Source organism: Oryzias latipes, chromosome 14 (genome assembly GCF_053564925.1).
Source record: "Oryzias latipes strain Hd-rR chromosome 14, Olatipes_Hd-rR_3.1".
In the NCBI taxonomy this organism is placed as follows: Eukaryota; Metazoa; Chordata; class Actinopteri; order Beloniformes; family Adrianichthyidae; genus Oryzias; species Oryzias latipes.
In genome coordinates, this window is record NC_136250.1 from 23,583,304 (window position 1) to 23,604,408 (window position 21,105).

A 21,105-nucleotide genomic window follows, 5' to 3' on the forward strand; every position below is an offset into this window, starting at 1 on the left:
TATTCACCCATGCACACAAACATCACACTGATGACGGCTCCTCAATCTATGCTCTGCACTGGACCAGTTTCAGTGTGCGGTCAGTAACACCATCAGGCATTTTGAGTGTCAGGTGTGTCGTGACGGTCTGACAAGCAGTGCGTTTTGGATGTCGCAGCACTTCCAGAGTTCAAAAATCTGTACTTTGGCAAGGTAGATGTGTCATGTCAACAAATCAGGGACTCAGCTTAGGCCCGTGACATCTGGATGTCGTGGTCAGCGGGCGGAGTCCAAAACCAACATGGAGGAGAAGCTGATCGCTCTACTCCTGAATTGTAATTTATTTTTCTTATTTGCATTGAGACAATAATAAAAGTTCTAATCTGTGTCTTCCATGCATTGCAAATGAGATGTACAGACACAGTATACAGACAATGCTTCCATTTAGTGGTGAGGCTGAAAACTTTTGACGGTAGCTCCTCCCACACTCAGTGGGAGTGTGGCGCTATGTTGGACAAGCGTCCAGCGGCGAATTTGACGCTCGGCGCAAACCGCATTTGGTGCGAACACAGTATTACGCTTGCAGCTAGCTCAATCATTAGGAGCAGTGTAGGGTTCAGTGTCTTGCTCAAGGACACTTCAACACATGGACAGGAAAGGTAGGAACTAAACCTGCTCTCTCTGTCCGTCCGCAGTGTATTGAATGCATTTAGGACCCTAAAAGACGTGAGTGCAGCAGACAGTGTAAAGATTTAATGGCTCTTTACCATAGGCACATCTTGACAAAAAGGTCATAAACCAAACCAGCTACCTCGGTAAAGTTCAAATGGAGTTTGTGTTATTACACATTTAATGTTAACACTTAGTTAGTGTTTTTCACTTCATGTCACACTTTAAATCTTTGATTTACTGACCCATCATGATGGTTTGTATCAAAAACAGATGTCTCACACTAAAAAACATCATGCCGAGGTCTGCGTAGAGTGCAAGAGGCCTTAATTCATTGCTATAATTTGGATCTGACAACATTAGCATCTAGAGAAGCAGAATGTGTTTAATTTGCCGAGATGATTTGAAACAGCTGCGAGCAGCCGGTAAAAACAATAACAAATACGGAGATATCTGTGAGCTGTTTTGTTTCAGTGAATTATTTGTAGGATTGTTTAGGTATCGGGGCATTCCCTAAAATGCATCGTCATGTTAGCCTTTTGACTCAAGAACTGCCTCCCTGTTACTCAATCCTGCCTTTGCTAAAAGTAAAGAATGCTTGTCCCCTGAACCCAAACAATGGCTTGCTTTCACAGAAGAGAAGACTACTAACCATTAACCATTGTTCTTTTCAGAATCTTATAAGTGGGCAGCCTGCACTTTTGATTAGGAAAAATCCAGAACTTTCAAAAGCTATGAAGGCCCCTCAACATTTTATTTGCATGTTTGCTCATCAGACTTTCTTTGATCAGCAGAACCCTTTAACTTCTCTGTCATTTTATTATAAACCCCATTGAAAGGTAATAATACAAACATGACATCAACATTGAGCTTTATTTGTTTGCTACCATAAATAATCAATACATAAAACGAGTTTCTTTCTATTTTCTCGGAGACCCCCAGAAAAGACTCGTCCCTCCGCCTTTCTTTGTTGTAAAGCTTGATTGTTCCAAGCATATTCTTAAGATGTTTCAGTCAAAGAGTTTCATCTGCAAAGACACAAGCACACGCACACAGTGTCTCTCTGCCAACTCCACAACTCATACAAAAGGCAGCATTTGGGTCTAACATTCTTTTATGGAGATGCTGAAGGCAAGCACTGACTGACAAAAGAAAGAGCGGCTGCATGTCCTTTCACCTTCTGACATATTGGAAGATGTAAAGCGAGAAAGCTCCAGGGACCTTGCTGCCAGACACCCATCTCTGCTCTTTGATTTGTGTGGAGAATCTACAGCGAAGCGATCAGATATCCGGCCATAATTAAAGTTGTCAGTCGGAGAGCAAGCGAGTCTTTGAGGAAGACATGGCTGAACAAGTGAAGCAAAACTGATTCTGCATGTAGCTTTATAATGCTTGACTGGGCATGAAATGAAATAAGTAATTTGATGTTGACAACAGGAATTGAAATGATACTTGCTGATTTGTGTCAGACTGCACTGCTGTGACAATGTGGCAGGATACCATAGTTGTTACATAAACAACAAATGCTTTAAACACACATGACTGTCATGTAAAGCACTAAAATATTCATGCTTTTCCTGTCGTGATCTGTTGTAGCATCCATATACTACAGGACACAACATTCCTCAACATTTCTTGACACTCAAATCCACAGTATTCCAAGTCTTTAGGAGATATTTATGTCCTTTTCATGTCAAGTCTGGCACGCCACACATGGCTTCTCATTTGCACTGATAATAGTGTTTCAAGTTAAAGTACGAGTTTGCTGGATGCAAAACTCATTTCAATGTTTCATTTTTTTTTTTTTGACTTCCCAAAATCCTTTGATCGGCTTTGTCTTATAAAAACTGCACCATCTCTCTATTTAGAATCATTCAAGCGTGTACAGCCTTTCCTGGTTTATTGCAGGATTTACCTACAAAAGACAAAATCTACAAAGTGGAATTACAGATGTTGTAAAACTCCTCACTACACACTTTATACACTTTTCTCAGAACATTTTCACACTTTTCTTTTTTGTTTAAACTCTCAAAGTTCAAACCATAGAAAAAAAAAGTCCAGGATCATAGAATGAAAAAAAAGATCTGCTTCTGCTCACGATCAAAGATTTCTGTAGATTTGTCAGGCTGAATCCATTTTGTACATTAGACACAGCACAGAAAGGATTGATTGACAAGGTCAACAGCCAAATTAGAACAAAGAACACAGTGCAATATTAAAAAAAGGATCTAAAATTATACAGAAAATATCTTTGAATCAGTGAGACCGCAAAAGGTGAGCTGCGGTATAGCGAAGAAACACTGTACAACTTTGCATTGTTTTTTATACTAACAGCAAAAAGGAAGACAGAGACGATTCAGAAATGTTGGAAATCTAGATAGACAACTTTATTTATCCCCTTGGGATGTTCCCGCATGGAACAAAAAAAGTGGTTTTATCTAGTGGTTTCCATCCTGTGCTTGTTTTACTTGTTACATTCTTCTGAGCATTCTTGTTCAGCTGAAGATTCTTACCATGCCAGTCTGTAAAGGGGCGGGGTCAGCTACCCATCACCAAAAGCCCAAAAAACACTGCAGTAACCCACTGCTTATTAGACCAACAGTTCACTAATGGTATATACTCCAGCGTTCTCTTACTCTCGTGGACGAACTACACTCCAATGAAGCAGATGAAGTGAGTTTGCCGACCTGGGAATGACTGGCAGGGAAATGGAGGCCAGGGGAGGTCAAGCCTGGAAGCCTTGTCTCTCCAGTTTGCTTTCCCTCCTCACTCACTCCATCCTGCCAGCTCATTAAGGCCTACAAATGGCACATCAGCTCGGCTGTGTTTGCTTCAACCCCAGACCCCGGCTAAATTGGCAGGCTTAGCAGCATTTGCTGAAAGCTCAGGGTTCCCTTTTGGGTTTATTTGAAGCCGACATGGCAGCCACCCACCCTCCCCCCATCGTCGCAGTGGCAGGCGTTCAAGCAGACAGCAGACCCGAGCAGGGGGAGTCTGCTGGATCAGGGGAGGGCATGGAGCTCGGGTTGAATCACTCCCGTTTAGTCTCTGCGGCAAGGGGTGAAATGCCATCATTATCCGGCTGCCTATCAAATAAATTGGCAATTACGGACCTGGGATTGCGAGTAAACAGCATGTTACTCCTTTTTTTTCCCCAGCCAAGGCTCTTGATTAGTGGCGGGTGCAATAGAGAGGAGCTCCACAGTACTGGGTTTGAGCCCGCTAGTGACTGTTAGCCAACGTGATGAGAGACACAAGAAACCGACTGTAATGAGTTCACCCCTATATATCAGTGACTATTTTAATGGTCAGACAATGCTTCCTGTTGTGTCCTGCTTTATCTGCGGTTTGGTGAGGATTCTGTCCGACCTGCTGAAGCTCAGCTTTGACAACCTTTGTTGAGTTTAGGTTGTGATACTGGTGTAAAAACAATGATGCTTGTCTGTTTATGCACAGTGTAATGAGAGCATAATGTGTTAGAGACAGCACCAGTTGTTTCCTCAGACTGATCAAAGCTTTATGAATGCCTTGGGTTCATTGGAATCATTCTGACTATGTATTGGATCAAATTTGTTTTTTTTTTTCCTGTGGAGTTTTTTCATGGAAAAACATCTGGAAGAGATCTTGTCAAAGTCAAGCATATACCGTACAATTTTCCAGAGCTTTTGAAGTGGTTACAGCTAAATTCTTTCTAAAGCATAGTAAAACTGAGCCCCATTATTATTGCTTCCTTTGATGAAAACCTCTGTGGAATTCAATGTGCATGCGGTAAAACCATTTTCAATGCTTAAATTGCAGCTTTTGGAAACTGATTATTGTCATAAAGTTTACTTGATTTTGTGAATAGCACTATTATGATTGGATCTGCTGGCACGAGCACCGTGTTGCACAATGTTTCAAACTTGACCTGGGAGTGAGGTCATTGGCATAAGCTTCTTGTCTGATCTGGATCTCACAGTCCAAGCTCATGTAATATGAACAGAATCTGGCCTACATTACATCAAGTCCATCCCACCACCTCAGTACTTTCTCCAATTATTTCCTGACACTGGGATGTAAATGAGGTCACAGTTCTGCTACATGTCCAGATATGCTGGCCAATTTGCTCTGACACTGAACTAGTAATTGCTTGCATCAATTATCTGTCTCTCTTTCTGTGCCTCGCGATTATTCGAAATGTTTCTTATTAGAGGCAAGCGTTCAGATATGGCAGTAGGAATGTTGTACCTATAATTAGCTCATTATCATGGGATTGTACTCTGCTGAGACTCCAGCTTATGGAGGGAGACGACGCTGAGTCGTACCAAACGGACTATTCACTTGTTGACTATCTTTCCGGTTTAATGATTCTTCATTACATTGGATATTTAAATCTTTCTAATTTTCACCATTGAACCGATTTACACTAAAAGCTATATGTAGTTATTCACATTACTCATATAAACTAGTTCTGTTATGGCCTATAGAAAGTGTTTATGTCATAATTCAACAACACGGTCTAGAACTGTTGAAAACCGCTGCTGCTATTTATTGCCTTATTTAATCCGTTATTTATGACCTGTACTTTTACTTCCACCTTGCATTATTTTTATTCTTACCCATTGCTACTTTGTTTTTCGTACTCTTCCAACTGCTATTTTTTTCTTGTTTTTGGCTGCTGTGACAACCCAATTTCCCCCCCGGGGATCAATAAAGTGCTATCTTATCTTATCTTATCTTATAAACCTAACCAGGCAAGAACTAATCAAGGGCACATCAACATGTATACCAACAGAACCAGGCATAACTGCATATTTTGAAAATGTCTTTAATCAACAGCTTGGGTTCTGCTTAGAGTCTCCAGCTCCTGTATTGCATTTTGCAAGAAGCAGTCTGCTCCATGGATGTAAGTTCAAGATGGCTCAACAGCAACCATTTTTTTGCACTAAAATGGACATCTCTCTTTAACAGCTATAAGCCTTTAAGGTTTATAAAAATACTGTATGTCATATTGTACTTATAATTGCTTAAACTTAATCCATAAAAGTGAAATTACCACATATTCAACATGACTAAGGTTTTTAAGCTCCTCAAAAGATTCAATGTTGCTGAAGCATGCCACTTCTGCTGAATTGTTTGGAAGAGATGGACAAAGTGTTGTGGTTTGTTTTGTGAGCCACTGGCTGTATCTCCACTGGAACATGATGTTCATCAAACCCAGCCTTTTGGAAAATAAAAAGAAACGTAACCTCTTCAACACTAGAGATGTCCCCGGCATCACCAAAATGGATTACTGATCAATTAACAATGCAAAATTCAGCTGGACTTGGTAATTACATAAACAGCCGAAGAGTTAAGGCGGTTGCAAGAACGTCAACACTAGACCTAAAGTTCTGGCGAAAAAGGGTTAAACATCTTACATCATTTACATCCTTGATAAGTGCAGGCGGAGCCCTGCATTCACCCTAGGACCATTGTGATTGACGCATAGAAGCTTCTCGACTCAGGCTCAGAAAAAACAGGAATATGGATTATAATCTCAAAACACTCAAGTATCTATTAACCATTGACTGTATAGCATGGGCCAAGTTAGTGTGACGTCACCCAGAGAAAATGGTTTTTCTTTCGGCTCCAGCAAAATCTAAGTCAATTTAGTTGCCATTTTTTCACAATATGGATGCCCCAATGTTGGAGCCAAACATCGTCAAACATTGTCAATCAATGTTTCTATGGCAACTGCGCTTGCCAGTTAGGAGGGAACTCATTAGAAGTCCACACCCCTACCTACCCAAAGTCTGTCAATCAAAAGTTCAACTTGAGACCACTCTCTTATTGAGGCATCTGAATGTCCAGTTTATTACTTGAATAACTTTCACTACAGAAAGAATATGGAAAAAAAGAGGATTGTCAAGAACATGTTAAAAAAAGGTAGCAGTGCAAGAATGGTTATTCTGACCAATAGAATGACTGAGTAACAGCTGTTTATTTCTCTTTATAAGTCATTGAGATTTTGGCGTCTTTGAACCAGCGGGCACTTCCTGTTTGGAACGCGAGATTGGAGGGGTCACTTAGCCCAATTCACATTTAAAGTCAGTGCCTTTAATGCATTCTGAATATTTATTCCAACTGAGTTCCCTCATATTTCCAAAACTTGTGGAACAGGCAGAACTTTTATGCCGCACACTAATATTTTCTGATTTGCCACAGAACAGCTCTTGTCATAAAAAACTTTCCCTTTTCTCTTTTTATTTATTATACCAGGTTGCTTGATTGCACAGCCAACTTTCTAAAAGATGTTAACATTAAATTGCAAGACTTCCCTACACCTACATCAGGCTGATGAATAGTCTGGCTCTGAAGAATGGCCCGACAGGCTTATTACCACCTCTGACACTTGAAATCAAGGCCCCTTTTTCTCTTCTGTCTGTCGTCTTTATTGTTTGTTCCCGTTTCCTCTTTCACCGCCTGCAGCTGAGTCATCAGGAAGAGAGTATGACACTTTTTGACACGGCAGTCTGACAATATTATGCTTTGCCTCCATCGCCCTGCCAGCACCCTGAAGCCAGCTGTCTGTCAGGGACCTCCCCGGGGTCACTGGAGATGGCTCAAGTGTGCGAGCACCTCACAATTTCTGACCACATTTACAAAACTCGAATTTCATGGCATCTGAACTCCATGATAATAAATAGAGTCTGAGAAACTTTCATGCTGGATGATTTGTGATTCTTGAATGGTAAGAAGTCCAGACTAAATAGGAGTGGTTTGACAATCACTGTGTTTTTTAAGCCTTTATGTTGATTCAAATGATCAACATATAGATTCGGATTTCTTTAAACTCAAACAAAGGGACTTTGGTGTGGGACAAACTGTGATCCTGACTAAACCCAACTCTTCTCCACAGTGGATGAGAAATCTATCCTCATGGAAGATTAATGCACTGGAAAAGTGGTGTTGAATGTCATTGTTGGAGGTTGAAAGTATTGAGCGCCTGAATCCTATCCATATGTTTTCAGGAAAGACATAAATAGGCTCAGCCGGAATCCATTTTGACTTATCAAGCTTAAACCAGTGCCAGAGCCATGCGATACTTGCCAAGTGTTCAGGCTCTGAGGCTTCCAATGACAAATCCTATTTCGCATAATTTTCCCTGAAATTGGCTATGGCTTTGCACTGCCACCTTGTTTTTTTTTCTTTTTTCTTTCATGGTGTGTCCCCCTCTCAGCTACATACTACTTGTGTTTTCCCTGTCACTGGAACCAGGAGCCCCACAGTTTCTCATTTCATACCATGTTCTGTTGGGGGAGTCTCTCCTCTCTTTGTTCCAGCTTTTTCAGAGTGGAAGCTGCTCCGGTGGGGTATGTTGAATAAGTGGAGCCCGGAGGAATCTCTACAAAGGTCTCATTCTGATTGGATACATGCAGAACCCAAGGAGAGAACACTGGTTGCCATAGCAATAAGAGCAATGTGGGAACAGGCTGCATGACGGAAAAAGGGAAGTGGTGGTTTCTTTTGTGATTGTAGGTCTTAATCTACTAACTTCCTCTTTTTGTGAATACACACTGTTAAGCTCACTCACAAACAAACGTAGGGAATAGCACACAAGCGTTGCTATGTTCATCTTTCTTTTTTTAAGCTGAAAGATGATAGAAACATCTCACCATTGTCCTTTAAACCTTTCCTTTGAGTTGCGTTATTATCTGACTAGGTTTATTTTCTCAATCTATGAAATTTTGGTAAAAAAAATTAACCCAAAGAGTGATAAAAATATCTCCATGGACCACCCGCCTGTGAATGTGTGCATAGTTTTTATATACATGAGTCCCTAAGGAGTTTTCTGTGTTTGTATCAGAGTTTAGCTGCTGGGTATCAGAGCTGTGTGGGAGGCTCAACTTTTGTTTGCTCTGTCAGTTTTTGATGAGTTTGTTTGCAGGGGACAAAGGACCAATAATGCCGGAGATGCACAGGTGAGACACTTGATTCACACTGTCCATAAGTTGGATAACGTCTCTGTAGATTGCCTGTGTTTTAGGTCTCACATGAAATCTCCATCAGGGATGCCGTGTAGGTTGAAAATCCTCTGTTTTCTGCAGTTGGTTGGTTGTGAATGTTCTCTGATATGACCATGATAAGAAAAAATAGGAATTTTGAAATTGGCACTAAACTATATACTATGGACTCTAACTATATGTCATTTTAGTCACTTCTATTATCTTTAATATTATTCTATTGACAGAGTATACTTTTTACATATTGTTTTATATCCTATACTTTCTTATACTAAGTGGACACATGTTCCTTTATGTTGAGGTGGAACAGGATCTTGTGTCCTAGGCAGTCGCAGAATAGTTAAATGGGGCTGGATGCCAGTTTTCTTTGAGAAACAGGTGTAATGTCCCTTAAACCACAGAACAGCAGTAGCAAAGATAAATAGACAAACAGATAGACAGACGATGAATGGAGGAGTGCATGTGCTCTTGGAAAAACCAGTTGGAAAAGTATATTCCAGAGACATTATTTCCCTGAAGTCACAGGCTTAAGTCAAATTTGGAAGAGAAATGAGATTGTGTGATGGGAAAAAAAATATTCTTGGAAAAACAGAGGGGTTCATGAGTAGAGAAATAACATTTTCATCTATTTGTGCTCCAGTGAGATATAAACAGCTTTTTGGTAAATACAGGAAGATATGAAAAATGATTTTGTTGGGTTGTTAGAATATTGTTTTTAATGTGCACTTATCCATCAGTAATGGAGGTCTGGCTGCAGAATTCCACTGGATGGCCATTGAACTGGTGTTTTTCGAGCACCAGCAGTTCATTCTTTCATACTGTTTCAGTTCTAACAATGTGCACTTTACAATATGATAAATATCATCTTCTCTTTACTCTTTATAAACATGGATTACATAAAAGCTGTAAATCAGAGGCCCTAAAGCTGAAGACCACTGGTGGTTGTGTGTTTGTCATTTAGTACTTGACTGTGACATAGGCTGGATAAATGTTTTAGCATTACTCGTTGAGTTCTGGGAAACACACACACACATTGTCAATAATCCCACAAAACTCTGTGTGGGATAGGAGGTTCATCTGCTTATCTTAATACATCGGGCTCTCTCCTGGTGACTGAGCTTCTCACCCTATCTCTAAGGGAGCACCCAGCCACCCTGCGGAGGAAGCTCATTTCAGCAGCTTGTATTCAGGACCTCATTCTTTCGGTCATGACCCAGAGCTCATGACCATAGGTAAATTTTGTAACACAGATTGACCTGTAAATTAAGAGCTTTGCTTTCTTGCCCAGCTCTCTGTTTAACACAACGGACAGGTGCAGCGACCACAAAACGGCAGACACTGCTCCAATCTTCCCACACCCGTGAAAGAGACCCCAAGATACTTTAACTCCTCCACTTCGGGCAGGAGCACTCCACCCACCCAGAGAGGGCACACTTCCGTTCTCTGGTCAAGAACCATGGCCTCAGACTTAGCGATGCTGACCCTCATCCCTTCCCCTTGACACTTGACCGCAAACCGTCCCACTCATAACACATGCCCAACTCGTCAATACTGCAATACCATGATGGAGGTCTTGGCTCAATTAAGCAGCCAGGACATCATCATCTGCAAAGAGCAGAGCGGAAATCGTGTGGTCTCCAAACCATTTGGGGATGTAACACCAAATATATGATTTTTACAGCACTTATTTTTAAAACAGACTGACATCACCAGTCTACCAGAAACTTCTACTAATCATAAACATTCACTTTGAATTTGAACTGCGGTACAGCTTTTTTAGATATTTTTTATCAGACTGATGTCTGACTTTGTCTCAACTCTTGTAGGATCTTCTTTCTGCCTTTGTCCTTTCGAATATGGATTTGCTGCTGTGCTTTGAACCATTGAGCTGTGTAACCTTTTAGTTGTGGCCATTCTTCAGCTCTACAGCAGAGCCTTCCTTCTGACTCATTTGATACTTGAAAAGTTCAGAGGCTGTAAAACAAGCCTAACTCGTCAACACTGCAATACCAAGCTCCTTGAAATGTTTGTGCTGATATGCTTGGTGTGGTTTTCACCAGACATCGTGCTTGTTATGGTTTATGGCCAAACATGTTCATTTCCTTTTCGTTTGTTAAAAGGCTGTGGCTTGGGACCACTTTGTGGTTTTCTTTTATAAATACTACAAATGTTGTACAAAAAAGTAGAACGATGGTTAAACTAATGTTTTTCCTTCCCTTTTTACTTAAAAGTTCTACCATCACCTCTTGACACACAAAAACTTTACAGCTCCTCAAGAACCGAGTATGACAGAATATTTGAACTATGTCATATGAAGATATGATGTGAATTAAAATATTAAGCTATTGCAGCACCAAGTAGAATTATTGATTTTGATGTTTTAACTTCAGCTTAAGTAAACTAGTATTTCTTTTGTGCTGCATTCCCTTCCTGCCAGTTTACATCCAAATGTTTCAGAGTTTGGTTCCTACAAGTGGTAGTCACCATCCAACCTAGCTCCCCTTAGCAAAAAAATTTCCATTTAAGTATACAAGTATAAAACATTTATACTAAAATGAGGTAAAATGTTTGAAGTTTACTTTTCATTTACTATCTATATATTGTAAACTTACAATGGAGGTGGTCTCGGTTTGTTTCCCATCTGACTGAGCTTTGGTTTGCTCTGAATTTCCTCAGTCTGAATACAATCCATTCTCTGAGTCGAACAACTCAACCAAAACGGCCACCGTAGCCAGTGGTCATGTGATCTAAACAGATTAGAAATGAAGGAACAGACGAGTCGCGGACAAATGTAAAGCAACAATTGTTGTTTTATCAAACAGAAAAAGAGGTTCCAACTGTTTATTTGTAATAGTGTTTCACTGCCAAAAACACTTCTGACTTGCTTTTCAGTGTCTCGTTATGTGGCACTCACTGCTGTGACATCACTCTAAAAGCTACCTTTTAATTTCCTGAACAGATTCTCTTAAAATAATGCCATAACACCACAATGATGAGACACAACAACTCATTGAAATGTGGTCGAATGAATGCAGGCTCATTAAAACAACTTTTAACATGATACGCATTACCACTCACTGTTTTCCTGACAATCTACTTGTCATAAACACTTACCAGCGTACCTTCTTCGCTGTCTTCTTGCCAGTAACTGCTCTGCGGCATGCCTCCACCGGACCAAAAAAGTGTTGAGCCTGGCGTTCAGATGTTCAAAACTTGTGAGCGAAATATAAAGTTCAAATGAAGTAGAAGAGCAGGACTTCCATAATTTCTTTCTCTAGTAGCTTTGCCCCACACCTGTAATTCCTGACCAATGAGTGATGAGATCTATAGTCACATGGTTTTGTTTATGAGCTTTAGTCCAGAAAAGGGAAAGTCCCCTTGACGGCAGTCTGAATACAGACCAAACGCAAGGACTTGATCTGGACCATATTAAATGGACTGGGTCTGGACCGAACGTTTTTTCCCAGTCTGAATACACCCTAAGATTCATGTTTAAGTTTACAAGAGTATAGAATTTCGCCAAAGTTAGCAATGTATTCCCAAGTAATACTTCCTGTCATCAGTGGACGGCCATTAAGCACTTGTTGCATATCCCGCACTGACTATAGTTGATACTGTTGCTGAAAATAAACAACTGTACAGAATAAGAAGATTAGGATTTCCCAGGAGTGCATCCTCCTACCACATTCCCTCCTGACAAGCTGTGTTGATCTTCTTAGAAGGCTCGCTTTTCGTGCAAGCGAATCCCATCTCTGACATTAAAATGTGGTAATCAAAATATACTGCCGGTTATCATAAAGAGAAAAGCTGAGGCCGTACATAACTGAGGGGGTGGAAGTGAAGCTAAGAGATTTTCGCAAAAGAAAAAAAAAGTGTTACAGAAATCCTAATTTGCTTCCCCAAACATGAAAAATTATTTAGTGGATCCTGGCAACACATGTTGCAGTCCTGCAAAACAGAGTTTAGACTTTTATAAACTGACATGTCAATTAAAATGACTAATTACGTCTTTATTTTTATCCAATTTTGTCTGAGCATTAGACAAATGATCATCAATAAATAACTTGTACTAACAATAGCATATTTTGATATATAAAAGATAAAACAATTGATTTGGCAATCCAAGGAACCATCTTTTTCTTTCTATAAAAGGATGGGGTGAAACGCAGCCAGAGACAAGTCCTAAACTAATCATCATCAGGTGTGCAGACCAAAAGAAAAATGGCCCTGGCTTCAGCTGTGAGTTAAGATCAGCATGGTAATAAGAAATAATCATAAAGGATCAACCGCTGCTAAGCTGAGTCTTAACCCCCCCCCAAAATCCTTTACAAACAATTTGCAACTTTCTATAAAAATAAAAATAAAAAAAAGATTTGTAAGGTTCATTAAAAAAGCTGCTCTTAATTGGAGGAATATGTTTCTACTCAAAAAGAGAAAGAAAATGAACAAGATGTCCTATCAAATATTTAATTAAAACATTGTGTTGAGTTTTAAAAGAGAAGCCTAGGGTCCTGTAGTTCTTCCAACAGTTGCCCATCTACACTGAAGTGGCTGAAAAAGATAAATAATCTTTTGGAAAGGTTAAGTCCAAATGCAGTGCTAACTTTAAAAATCTAGTTAAAAGGAAGAAATCAAGAAATATTTGAGCTGGGTATCACTGTACCCAATAAATTGGATTTTTTTTTCTTTGATTTGCCTAAAGGTTTTTTTTATTTTTTTTCCCAGAGGGAGATGTTCTAACTAGTTATGGACTGGAACCTTTTTTGTTTTATTTTTGTTAAACAGTAGCAGCAGAAACTAAGATTCATAGGATCCAATGCAGGGGTCATTAAACTTTGCACCTAACTGTATACATACTATGTAGTACTCTATGTTTTGCTGTGGTCTGTGGTACATAGTCTAAAATAGCTGGTGAAATAATTTGTCTCTCTGAGGTTCAGAAGGAGCCACAGCAGCTGTGGTTGGTTGGAGGTGAGGTCAGAGTCCATTGCAGAGGCACATAGTACAGGGGATTGGATTGGATTAACCTTGGTATGCCCCTTTTGGCCCGGAGCCGAGGCTGCCAGAAAAAGTGGAATTAGCTGAGCCAGTCAGGGCCATCTGATTCTAAGCTCTGTCCAATTACACTCTTATCTCATGGCCAAATGAGATCAATTTATAGAGGGCAGGGAGTCCTGGCAGCCTGGCCAAGGTGCAATAATCTGCAACAGGAAGCATGTCACTTAACTCCTCTGTGTACCTGCAGAGCCACACCATGTGTTAGGAGACCCACTCGCGTACCTACTGGAGCTGGACCTTCATTTTGCATAAAGGCTTTCTGGTACATTTAGGTGCATTGGGCTGCATCATGGGAAGTGAAAAGCATGGATAATTACAGTCTTGGCACTCATGCCTAAACATTCTGGGTTCTTCTTTGTAGAGCAACAACTATTATAAAAGGGGTAAATAATGGTAATTCCTTTTTTTGTTTTGAGGATAAAAAAATTTCAAGCAGTTGTAGCATTTGGGAACTACAATCTCCACAAAGTCCCCAGCAAATTAGCTCATCAATTAAAAAAAGAAAACACAAAGGTTTGACACATGAAGGTTTAATTATGAAAATGATTAACCTCTTTGTGTGCCACAAAAGCAGACAATTTGTTCTGTTCACCTACTCTTTGGATGCAGTCTCATTCAGCTGAATCACAATCTGGTGTTTAAACTACAGCCTCAGTTCATTTTTCTGTGTGTACGTGTGACATGAAAATAATACCTATTTTTGGTGTTAGGAGTACAAACACTAAAGTTTGACAGTGAAAATGATGCAATTATAACCTGTTAATGCTCCCCTCACACTAATTGGTGACATCAAGCTGCCATAAACTAGAAATTTGGATTAGACATTGTTGCCTAATAAAAAAATTAAAAAAGATTTGGCAAAGTAAAAGATAGAAAATGCCCTCCCTGTACTTCTGCCACACTAGTGCTAGTATTGCACCGCTGGTGTATCGCATGGCCATCTGGAGGACTGTTCTGTGCCCCAATATGACTGGGATGGGAGCCATTTTGGTAAATTCATGTTGAGCTATTTCTTGTCATTCTTTTGTTTTGGGGACAAGCATTCATTGGAGAGCAATAGCTGACTTTGACAAAGTTGTTGTCCTCAGTTGAGCCCTGCCAATTGTACATCCATGGTTACCACTCCCCTCCACCTGACGGTGACGACTCTACCTCTTTTCGGTTCAGATTAAAGTCCCCTTAAATTCACTGCAGCAGGCAGGTGGCACCAGGAAATCCAGCCTCACAGGCACACTGACAATCAGCACTCAGCTTTAAAACACTAATGACCACTGGGAGGGCAGCAGCGGGTGTTAGCGGCCTTCATAAAGACGCCAGCAGTGGCAGATAGAGCTGGAGGGGAATGTCAGGACAGAAGGAAGTGGGCTGGCACATTTTTGGGGTGGGGCTAGCACAGCATTGACTAGATTAGTTTCCAGGGGGCAGAGCTGTAGTCGGTTTGGGAAAATATCACAGCCCATTAGTTAGGAGCAATGAAATGGAGTCAACTTCTGGGACTCCATTAGGAACGCTGCGCTTAGGCAGACAGCGTCCCTCTGTGTGATGTTGCTATTCTGGAAGGATTGAGCGCAGAGATATAATTGGACTGGGGAAATCAAGCAAGTTTCAGTAGTCCTAGCGGGGCTCTCAGACAGAAAATGAGAACACAGGCCTTTGTATTTTCACACCCTCTCTGTGTTAGCTTTACAGCGTTCTGAAAAACCAGCAGCCAATGGAATTTTCTTTTTATTTCAGTCCATTTTCCCAGTCTCTTCATTGTGCAGCTGTGCTTCAATCTATGCCTACATCTCTTTCTTTTTCTTGGTTTTACCATTTGATTTAGAAAATAAGTTTTATGTTTTTGGCTTCAGCTCTAGCTAACCTCAAACTAAGAAATATGCATTTACTCATCTAATCTCCAAGCACTGATGAGAGGAGAAATTGTGCATGATAAAACAAAAAGAAAGGATCAAGCTGCTTGCACAGCAATGAAAAATAGTCAAGAATAATCCCCATTTGTCCCACTTAAGTGTTTCACCCCAATTGTGCCTGCAGAGATAGCTGACATTGGACTACCATATTTTTCGGGCTATAAGTTGCACTTTTAGGAGAACAGTGCGATGCTTCTGAACAACTCTGTCCAGTTCATGCGTTAGTTATAATTAAGTTAGTTACTTTTTGGACGAACATCAATTTGATGCTCAATGCTTGTCCAAAAATAAATGTATAAACCTGCATGTGGGAGGAGCTACCGTCAAGTTTTTACATGGAAGTATTGACTGTGTATCTCATTTACAATCCTTGGAGACATGGGTGATGTTTTCAGATCAGATGAATGTATTTTGTAGAACTCCACAAAAGCATCAGTAAACACTTTTCCTTTGTCTGGTTTCATGACATCATTCGGAGATTCTCCCATTACAGTGAGGTTTATCATCCACTGCAGGAGCTGCATCTGAATGACAGCCACTTTTAGCAGTTCTTCTGTCTCTCTGTGACCCAGTTTGATGACTTGCTGTCCCGCATTAGTCGAAGGAAATAAAAATAAAAACAAGAATAAAAATGTCTCAATTTAAAAAGGAAAAACACCCTTAAATTTGGGGGGAGATTAATCAAATTCTCCTTTTTGTTTTGGGCTGCAATTCAAAGCAAACACTGATACACACCTATAGTGCCGTCTAGTGGTTCTTCGTTAGAAATACCCACTAAAGGCCAACTGGTTGTTAGTGGAAAATAACAAATACATGTGAGGCAACATTTATTTTTAAAAAATCACATATACGTTGCTTCTGAGTATAAGTTGCACCTCTAAGCAAAATATGGAAAAAAGTGCAAATTACAATCCAAAAATATGGTGTCTACAAGCACACTTATGTGTAGGTAAAGACAGGCTCAGTTCTTCAGATAATTGATGTACATTCTTCTGGTACCATCATGGGACTTCCCAACTCTGCTACATTTCAATATGGCATAACTAATTTGATTTGCCCAAAACACTGGATTCTGCTTGTTCTAAATAAAATAAAAAACATGATGACAGTTGCCAACAAAAAAAAAAAAACTTGAAAAAATTATAATCTTTTTGTTTTTCTGATGACATCGGTTGATACAACAGTAAATGTCCGTTATATCATTTTAATAGATATTATTGCAACGTTTTAAAATACAAGAAGGTAAACTCAGTGTGTTAAATATACTAAACCAATTGTAAAAGACTTGTGTTGGTAAATATAGAACTTCTTCTTCTTTCTCTTTCGGCTTTTCCCATCAGGGGTCGCCACAGCGAATCATCCTTTTCCACCTCACTCTATCATGAACATCTTCTACCCTAACATTAGCCAACTTCATGTCCTCTGTCAAGACATCCATGTATCTCCTCTTTGGCCGTCCTCTTGCCCTCCGGCCAGGCAGCTCCATCTCCAACATCCTTCTACCAATATATCCACTATCCCTCCTCTGAACATGTCCAAACCATCTCAGTCTGGCTTCTCTGACTTTGTCGCTAACACAGGCAACTTGAGCCGTCCCTCTGATGTACTCGTTCCTTATCCTGTCTAACCTGGTCACTCCTAAGGAGAACCTCAACATCTTCATCTCTGCTACCTCCATCTCAGCCTCTTGTCTCTGTCTCACTGCTACCGTCTCTAACCCATAGAGCAGAGCTGGTCTCACCACTGTCTTGTACACCTTTCCTTTGAGTCTTGCTGGCACTCTTCTGTCACACAACACTCCTGACACTTTCCTCCAACCGCTCCAACCTGCCTGCACTCGCCTCTTCACCTCTTTTCCACAATCCCCATCACACTGAACTGTTGACCCCAAGTACTTAAACTCCTGCACCTTCTTCACCTCAGCCCCCTGTAACCTAACGCTTCTACCTTGATCCCTCTCGTTCAGACACATGTATTCTGTCTTACTACGACTGACCTTCATGCCTCTTCTTTCCAGAGCAAACCTCCACCTCTCTAGCTGTTCCTCCACCTGCTCTCTACTCTCACTGCAAATTACAATGTCATCCGCAAACATCATTGTCCAGGGAGATTCCTGTCTTACCTCGTCTGTCAGCCTGTCCATCAGCATAGCAAACAAAAAAGGACTCAAAGCTGATCCTTGGTGTAGTCCCACCTCCACCTTGAACTCCTCTGTCTGACCTACAGCACATCTCACCACCGTCATACTTCTCTCATACATGTCCTGAACTACTCTGACATACTTCTCTGCCACTCCAGACGACCTCATACAGTACCACAGCTCCTCCCTCGGCACCCTGTCATACGCCTTCTCTAAATCTACGAACACACAATGCAGCTCCTTCTGACCTTCTCTGTACTTTTCCATCAACATTCTCAAAGCAAAAATGGCATCAGTGGTGCTCTTACGGGGCATGAAACCATACTGCTGCTCACAAATCTCCACCTTCTTCCTAAGCCTGGCTTCCACTACTCTTTCCCACAGCTTCATTGTGTGGCTCATCAACTTTATTCCTCTATAGTTGCTGCAGTTCTGCATGTCACCCTTGTTTTTAAAGATCGGGACCAGAACGCTTCTCCTCCATTCCTCAGGCATCTTCTCACTCTCTAAAATCCTATTGAACAACCTCGTTAGAAATTCCACTGCTGTCTCTCCTAGGCACTTCCATACCTCGACAGGTAGGTCATCAGGACCAACGGCCTTTCCACTCTTCATCCTTTTCAGAGCCTTCCTAACCTCATCCTTTCCAATCTCTGCTACTTCCTGCTCCACAACAACCACATCTTCCTCCCTTCTTTCCCTGTCATTTTCCTCGTTCATCAGCTCCTCAAAATACTCCTTCCATCTTTTCTGTACACTCTCCTGGGTTGTTAGCACCTTTCCGTCTCTGTCCTTAATCACCCTTATCTGTTGCACGTCCTTCCCATCTCTGTCTCTCTGTCTGGCTAGCCTGTACAAGTCCTTCTCTCCTTCCTTTGTGTCTAACCTGTCATATAGCTCATCGTAAGCTTTCTGTTTGGCCTTTGCCACCTCTCTCTTCACTCTACGCTGCGCTTCCTTGTACTCCTGTCTACCTTCCTCAGTCCTTTCTACATCCCACTTCCTTTTAGCCAACCTCTTCCTCTGGACGCATTCCTGTACTTCCTCATTCCACCACCAAGTCTCTTTACCATCTTTCCTCTTTCCAGATGACACACCTAGCACCTTCCTACCTGTTTTCCTGATAATTTCTGCTGTAGTTTCCCAGTCATCTGGAAGCTCATCCTGACCACCCAGGACCTGTCTCAACTTCTGCCTAAATTCCTCACAAGTTTCTTCATTCTGTAGCTTCCACCACTTGGTCTTCTTTTCTGTTTTCCCTCTCTTCTTCTTCCTGGCCTCCAGAGTCATCTTAGGCACCACCATGCGGTGCTGTCTGGCTACACTCTCTCCTACCACCACTTTGCAGTCATTAACCTCTCTCAAATGACCTCGTCTACATAGGATGTAGTCCACCTGAGTACTCCTACCTCCACTTCTGTATGTCACTCTATGTTCCTCTCTCTTCTGGAAGTAAGTGTTGACTACAGCCATTTCCATCCTCTTCGCAAAGTCCACCACCATCTGTCCCTCCAGATTCCTTTCCTTCACACCAAACCTGCCCATCACCTCCTCATCACCTCTGTTGCCCTCACCAACATGCCCATTAAAGTCTGCTCCAATAACAACTCTCTCTCCTCTGGGAAAACTCTCTATGACCTCATCCAACTCACTCCAGAATCTCTCCTTCACTTCTAACTCACAGCCAACCTGTGGCGCATACCCACTGACTACATTCACCATCACCCCTTCAATTTCTAACTTTAGGCTCATCATCCTGTCTGAGACTCTTTTCACCTCTAGAACACTGTTTACAAACTCCCCCTTCAGAATCACTCCTACCCCGTTTATCTTCCTATCAACACCATGATAGAAAAGTTTGTATCCTCCTCCAATACTACGTGCCTTGCTGCCCTTCCACCTTGTCTCCTGCACACACAGTACATCTACCTTCCTTCTCTCCATCATGTCTGCCAGCTCTCTGCCTTTCCCTGTCATTGTACCAACGTTAAGAGTCCCTATTCTCAAACCTATGTTCCTGCCTTTTCCCTTCTCTCTCTGGCCACGGACCCTTCTGCCTCCCCTCTTTCTTCCACCAACAGTAGTCAAATTTCCACCGACACCCTGTAGGTTAACAGCATCGGTGGCGGTCGTTGTTAACCCGGGCCTCGACCGATCCGGTATGTCTAAAGTGTTGTGGATGATTCGCATGGTTATTTTGGCAATTTTTACGCCGGATGCCCTTCCTGACGCAACCCTCTCTATTTATCCGGGCTTGGGACCGGCACAGAAGTTACTGGCTTGCAACCCCTGTGGCTAGATTTGGTAAATATAGAACATCACAGTTAAATAATGCTTTTATCAGATTCTTTCTTACCAAGTTTTTTTAAGGAAATGGAAAGAGATCACTTAGGGTTATCCATTTAAGTTAATTGGTTTAGTTAGGGATTAGTGAATGCAATTAGATTACATGCTTAATGGAGTATGTAGCCATTGGAAGAAGATCGCAATCTGTTGCGTGTTTCCTTATGAGCGGCTAAATGTAAATATATCGGGGTTTTAGTAAGGAGAAGCTTAAACAGAATGATATATCATTCAGTATGACACTGCCTGACAAAAAGAGGCTGCAGAATCTCCCTCCCCTTCCCTCTTTGTCCTTTCTATTTATGGAATTATATTCCCATAGCAAGTGTGTTGACATTCATACACCTCTTGGGAACGCATCACTGAATGTTATCAGCACCTTAAAGACAGGCCTTAGCCCCCCATAAGCCCGTAGTAGGTGCTTCTGGCTTACTGGCTTCTGGCCTTTCTTGAAAGATGCACCCCACCTCAACCTTCCACCCCTGACCCGTCTGCCAGCCTGAAGAAAGAGCCCTTGACAAGCCCTTTGATGAAAGAAGAAGAAGGCCAGCTTGAAAAGAATGGGTGAAATGGAGGGTAAAAAGGGAGCCAGCCGTTTGAAATGTCTACACTAAGATCTAATCAAGCTTTAGTAGCTGTGCTGCTTTCAAAAGTAGCTCCACCACATGACAACCAGCAGTCTCTCTGTGTCCAGAAGTCTAATGTCAGCCCCCCCCCACTCTTTATTGAGTAACCCTCTGGAGCATATCATTTTTATTCCAAACTCTGTCTTTAACTCCCCACACACACCAGCAACAACTTCAGCAAAGAGGTGCCTTGACAGATTTGTTATCTTTTCAGCCCGTCAATGCACCCTGGAGATTTGCTGCACCGGCAGTTAGGAAGGACAGTGCTACAGCAGAAACGAGCAAGTAAATGTCAGGTGAACCATGAAGCCTGGATAGCATAAGTTTTGTGTGTCACAAGCGGGGAAAAGGTGTCGCTGATATGTTTTTTACCCAACTGCTTGACGTGGCAGTTT

At 41.4% G+C, this 21,105-nt stretch overlaps 1 protein-coding gene across 12 annotated transcripts in view; it reads left to right on the top strand.

The window, feature by feature from the left end:
• auts2a (activator of transcription and developmental regulator AUTS2 a) overlaps positions 1-21,105 on the top strand; it is a 356,442-nt gene that overhangs the window by 149,686 nt on the left and 185,651 nt on the right. The gene's annotated exons all lie outside the window — the stretch shown is intronic.